General features: G+C 39.4%; 1 long non-coding RNA gene across 2 annotated transcripts; it reads right to left on the reverse strand.

Moving 5' to 3' along the window:
- Positions 1-985: 985 nt before the first annotated feature.
- On the reverse strand, positions 986-3,665 carry LOC107549722 (uncharacterized). Of its 2 annotated transcripts, none has more exons than XR_001604592.1 (4): positions 3,608-3,665; positions 2,550-2,641; positions 2,268-2,370; positions 986-1,089 (listed from the first exon to the last, which is right to left on the reverse strand). It is a non-coding gene; the product is annotated as an uncharacterized lncRNA (long non-coding RNA). The 2 variants fall into 2 exon arrangements; XR_001604591.1 differs by having other exon boundaries at positions 2,534-2,641.
- Between the last annotated feature and the right edge of the window lie 2,601 nt (positions 3,666-6,266).

A 6,266-nucleotide genomic window follows, 5' to 3' on the forward strand; every position in this document is an offset into this window, starting at 1 on the left:
TATTATACTATACAGAGAGTGTGAAATGAAAACAATAATAAACACATTAATCACAGTACACATATACCTTTGCAGTGCAGCACGGTATGAATTAGTGCAAACAGAATGTCAGGGTGCAGAATAATAGTGAGTCAGAGTCCAGTAAGTGTAAGTGATAGAGTGCAGTGCATATGAGGCTGGTGGGGTGTGTGTGGTGTTACTGGTACAAGTCCAATTCAATCTGATTGCCTGTGGAAAGAACTTGTCTTGGCTCTGTAAAGGTTCTGCGATAACATCTGCCTGATGGTAACGGTGAGAGCAATCCATAGCTCGGGTGGCTGGAGTCTCTGACGGTCCTCCTCACACATCACCTGGTGTAGATGTCCTGGAGGGACAAAACATGTATTTAGGGTGTGGTAAATCAATAAACAATACAGTATTTTTATTTATAATTGTTGCACTTGACTTACCATTGGTTCTAGCTGGGAGGTTGTTGGAGGTATGGGCCAAAAGAATCCCTCCACAACTATCTTGCAGTTGAGAAGTTGAGAAGTTGAGAAGTTTGCTTTTATGGGCCATAACATCTGAGCTGTCTCAGTAGAGCTGTTTGCGAATGCAGTCTTCACAGCAGATAACTGATGGGTTCAGGCAGCAGTGCTGCACTTGGTGGCCATTGAATTGATATCTTCATCAACTGGCTACATCCTCCTTCAAAGAAACAGACAAAACAATAAGTCAATATTAACTCTAGAGAAACAGTGTTGGCGAATACAGGTGCAGGTGTCAGTACTCAACATATTCAGTAATTTCCTGCCCAAATTCCAGAGAAGATGCACAGCTGATTTGCTAGGAGCTATAAACAGATGTATATGTGAAAAATGATAACTGCTGACTTGAAGTAACTATAACTGCTGCTTTTGAGAGGTCAACATCAATGCTGTACCACACATTACTGCATTGCTTGAATACAGACATATCAATGGAAATGTGCAAATTTTCAGCTCTCTGTCTTTCTGTTTGGGCACAAGAAGGCCATGTTCATTCTTTATTCATAAGGACTGGTTTGACCGGCTTGCTGTGACTGATTTTCTTTGCGTTTTTGGTCTTCAGCTGTAAAACAAGAAAATATCTATTGACCCCATGTTTAATTATTACTGTTGTTTAATCATAAATTAAGCCGTTATAATAGTAAACTTCAAGCTCAAGTTCCCTGGCAACTCTCGCAGGCTCCTGAGTTCATCTGTATACATCAGATTCAGAGTCTGAGAAAAGGCCAGCATGCAAACTCTCAGTTTCTACCTTACAACAGAGTACAAAAAAATGTGTAAGTGAGTGACAGAGTAAAGGAATAAGATGAAGAGAAATAGGCAGAGAAAGGAACCATTTTGTGTGTAAGTTTAACAGAATGAAAGGAAAGCAGCATTAGAAAAAGCTGTATTCTTCAATAGCATGCTATATTAATATGAATTATTTTAAATATGATTACATGCTGTCGGTATTGTTGTAAGCAGTTTAAAGGCCTCTTCACACCAAGAATGAGTCCACACTGCAGCTATTTAACATTTAAGGACACAGAGGAACAATATCATTGGAATCTCTTTCAGAACAGATTTTTCCAGCTGTTGAACAATAAAAACGTTGACAACAACAAACAGCAGACAACAACATTCTGTAACTGCAGCGTGTATAACAGTAAACGGACCATTATTGTCTGTTGATGTGGAGGCTAAAATATTTACCATTATATTTCTTGTTCTTGGTGTAAACACCTTTAAGTGATCTGATTTGGCCAAATTAATTGAAGATCTGATTTATCACATGACAAGGTAAACTTGTCATTTCCAGACTCTAGCTTCTTAGACAGATGTGTTCAATAAAAATCAACACGGAAAGAAAGGCAGACTATGATATGTGTGGACAGATATCATGTACTGTTAGAACGAGAAGAGATGGTTCCAATTTATTAAGGTTAATAAAGAATACAATGGACTTAATATAAACTTTATGATACAAACACTCTGACTACTTACAATGGGCACAATCTGCATGAGAGTTGAAGCAATGGCTAATGACAGCAGGAGTAAAAGTCGTAGAATTTTACGCTTGTACAATATCATATGAATTTGCTGACTTGGTAAACTGTATGAATTATTACTAATTCTACATGACACTTTGTTGAGTGTTCTTCCTGATGGGCTATGTAAACCAAAGTCAAAGAGACATTAAATGCGGTGCAAATGTAACTGCAGTACAGTTCAGTCAAGGTGCTCAGACCAACACAGACGTACCGTTGGAAGTGTTTGCCTTTGCAGCTTTTGGTCTTCTCTGTAAACGCACAGTATGGCCAAATTCAAATCCCATGACAGGCCTTCCTTTGGTCTTCCATTTCAGCTGAAACAAAGAGAAATATATACATATTGAGACAGTGTGTTATAAATTATCTGTGACCAAAATATTTGAGAGGAAGGACTATAAGGAAAGATATTATCAACACATAATATAAGGATGCGTTCATTAAAGCAAATCAGTTATAACTAAATGTGTTCAACAAAACCTGTAAAGGGTTGAACCTTTGAAGGACTTGTTCAGCCTCCTTGGCAGATTCTTCAAGATCAGCATTGGGAGCTTTGAGTTCAAGTTCCCTGTTAATTTTAGCAGCTTTCTGAAAATATGCCATGATGAACCACAGAAAGAGAGACTACTATGTGTAAATGAATTACGGATTACAGTTTGGAAAAATAGTAAAGGAAAAGCTGAGAGAGAGAGAGAGAGGGAGAGGCTTCTTTAAAGGGGTCATATGATGCAATTTCAATTTTTCCTTTCGCTTTGGAGTGTTACAAGCTCTTGGTGCATAAAGAAGATGTGTAAAGTTACAAAGACTAAAGTCTCAAATCCAAAGAGATATTCTTTATAAAAGTTAAGTCAGCCATGCCTACCTAAAACAGCTCGCTCAAACACGCCCCCACATATCTACGTCACTATGTGGGAAGATTTGCATAACCCCAAACCGCCCAAATGTTCATGCAAAGAAAGAAGGCATAACTTTTATTCTCACTGTAATATTGCTGTTGCCGCCGCCATGTCGTAAAGGTGCTGTGTGTTTCGTTGTGAAAGCGAAACTACTTTGTTAAAACAACTTTGCGTTATGTATCGCCGGATCGGCTTTCACCGTGGACGAAGCGGAGACCAGCCCGTGGTCAGAAAAAAACCCACTATAGGTACCTGTATGGCTCTTTACTAAATTGTATCTAGAATATTGCAGGTCATACCTGCATACTTATTTTTAAGTTTTTCATTTGAAGAAATATTTAGACATGATTAAACACTAGATTTTTAAATGTGAAATTTAAAAAGTTAATACTTCCATCCTTTTTTTTTAATGATACTTATATAAGTATACATAATGAATGAAAGCAAATATTGAATTTAACCCCAAGTTTAAAATGGCATTCAACTGCATTGAACAAAAGATTTTTATCCCCTTTTAAGTACAGTAAATACATATGAATTGATATTGACCCCCCCCCCCCAAAAAAAATCTCACTCCAAGCTGAACTTAAAAGTTGGCAACCCTGCATTACTATGGTAAAAATATGGTAAATGTGTGGACTATTTTACGAGAGGGTACCTGTATATGTGTCTTGAAGTCATCTAAAATCCATCTTTTAATGCACTATATCGCTGGTCTTCTGTGGTCCGTGTGCAGTTGTTGGCATTGGGAAAACGATCGCCCCTGCTGGTACTCCAGTGGTAACTTCACTTTCATACATGCGTGCAGTGATCAACCATGTGGATGGATGACAACAGCCTTCTCAGCCTACCAGTAGGCGCAGCAGGCCCCTTCTGGCCCATATCTACGAGCTGATAACCACTGATAATGCCCATTCAATCGACTGATAACATTCGAAGCGGGTGATTTGTGCCTGAATACTATGCATGTTAGAAAACACTCTCTGTTTTGAGAATGCCTTACCCCTCCTTTCTCACTCTTTCTCTCTCCTTCTCTGAATCACCCCTCCTCTATCTGTTCTCTCTCTCTCTTGTATGGTGTTTGAATGTCTCTTACTCAATATTCAAGGTAAAGGAGTTTGTGCTGATTTATAAGGGGGGTTCAGCCTCCATCGCCAGGAAGTCTATTCCTTATAGGGATATGTTTTTCTGTATATGTGGCAATTTTATACAAAACACATGTTCTTGGGAAAAACATCCTGTATGGGTATGTCCCCCTATCCTCATTGGTTAAGAGGGTAAAAACTCCCCTCGACATGCCTATATAAGATCTGTATTTCTGGGAATAAATTGAAGTATTTGAGAATACCATTTGAATGTGTGTTTTCTTACTTCCCGGCCGTATTTATACACTTGGAGAGACTGCGAAGATTTCACGGTGGCAAAGAGATATCGAGGGACCAAATTGTTATTTATTAACAATGCAGTAATGGGAAACCAATTTGTAGGAGATGCCGAATAGACACATGAAACCAGGGCTGGAGTGGGACTCATTTTCAGCCCTGGAGTTGCATGCCTTAGACCGGCCCACTTTAGTTTACGACTGAGCTCTTAAAATAATTAAAGGGGTCATATGATGCGATTTCAATTTTTCCTTTCTCTTTGGAGTGTTGCAAGCTCTTGGTGCATTAAGAAGGTCTATAAAGTTGCAAAGACTAAAGTCTCAAATCCAAAGAGATAATCTTTATAAAAGTTCAGAGTCAGCCACGCCTACCTAAAACGGCTCGTTCAAACACGCCCCCCACATATCTACCTCACTATGTGGGAAGATTTGCATAACGCCGCCCAAATGTTCACGCAAAGAAAGAAGGCATAACTTTTATTCTCGCTGTAGTATTGTTGACGCTGCAGCCATGTCTTGAAGACACTGTGTGCTTCGTTGTGGAAGCAAAACTACTTTGTTTGGTCTTCCAAAACAGGACGATATCCACTTCGTCATGCCTAGAGCTTATCTGTGCTGGTCACTGAGGGAATACATCAACTTTCACCGTGGACTAGTGATGCGTGTGTAACCAAAGAAAAGGGGCGGGTCCCAACATTTTAGGTGGGTGAGAGGAAAAAAAGTCAGAAGAAGCGATGACGGATGTGAGTTGTGCATGACCGAACAGCTGTTAACTGTAACAGTGATACTAACGAGCAACTGAATGTTGCTGTTGAGCAAATGTGAAGACTGGAGTTACAACAACTTGTATGACTTGCGTGTTTTCATTTAATTGACTTTTCCCGGGATTCGGAGTGAGTCGCGGGAAGAAAAATGAGACTGCTCGGAGAGCGTGAGTGTGCTGAGCCATCAGGCTGGATTTACCGGGGAAAACCCTCCACATCAGCGCCTTTCAGGGAACACATAAGTTTACCCTGCCATCGAATAACATTGCAGGATTCGACTCAAGTAAGATGTTTCCTTCCTCCATCAGAAACCAAAAGTTTTAACGATCGGGAGAGATTGCATTGCGACACTTGTTACACATTTGAACTGTTTTACAAGTGGACTGCGTTGGATTTAAGAGAATTGAAAATACAGCCTCCACAGCCTAATTCAGCAGCCTGCGAGTTTTGAAAATTGTTATTTAGGAAATGCAGGAATGTTAATTTGAATAGGGTGAAATACACCATGTAATTGGGTTAAAGAGATTTTTTTGTTGTTGGTTGTTTGTTTGTTTTCTGAAATGTTGAAATGTTCTCTTTAAGGGAGTGTTTATTCCAAACTGGGAAAAAAAGCTGAATTAGCCCTAATTGTGTATACACTGTTTACTTAAAAGGGCCCAAGGGATACATTTGTCATTATTTTCTCAGTTATATTTGTTTATTCAGTGTTGATTTTCTCTGACTGATTTTCAAGATTTCAGGTTAAGATGACTAAAACTTTCTTTTAATTTTTGATTTCCAGAAATTAAATAGTTGATTCTGAACCAGTCAATTTACTTTGTGAATATTCGTCTTCTTGTTACTGCTGGTAATTTGACTTTAGGCGATTGTTGGTTCTGGGGTAGGGGCGTTCCCTTCTATGCTGCAGGACATTGTGAGGTTGGGTAGATATTTGATGGTGTAGGGCTTTCTCATATGTGCTGTAAACTCCAGGTTAGGCCCGTGACAATATAAAGCCTGGAGCCCTCCTCATTTTAGCCCAAATATATTAAACAGAATAGTACGGAGCGTATTGAATTTGGAGGCAAGGACAAAGATCCTTTGTCACCATTCATCCAGAGCCACAAGATATTTAACCCCTATCAAGACGGGCTTAAGTACCCGTTACACGTGGATGGCGGTTTTATCCACGG

Source organism: Sinocyclocheilus grahami, unplaced genomic scaffold (assembly GCF_001515645.1).
Source record: "Sinocyclocheilus grahami isolate Dianchi unplaced genomic scaffold, SAMN03320097.WGS_v1.1 scaffold379.1, whole genome shotgun sequence".
Classification (NCBI taxonomy): domain Eukaryota; kingdom Metazoa; phylum Chordata; class Actinopteri; order Cypriniformes; family Cyprinidae; genus Sinocyclocheilus; species Sinocyclocheilus grahami.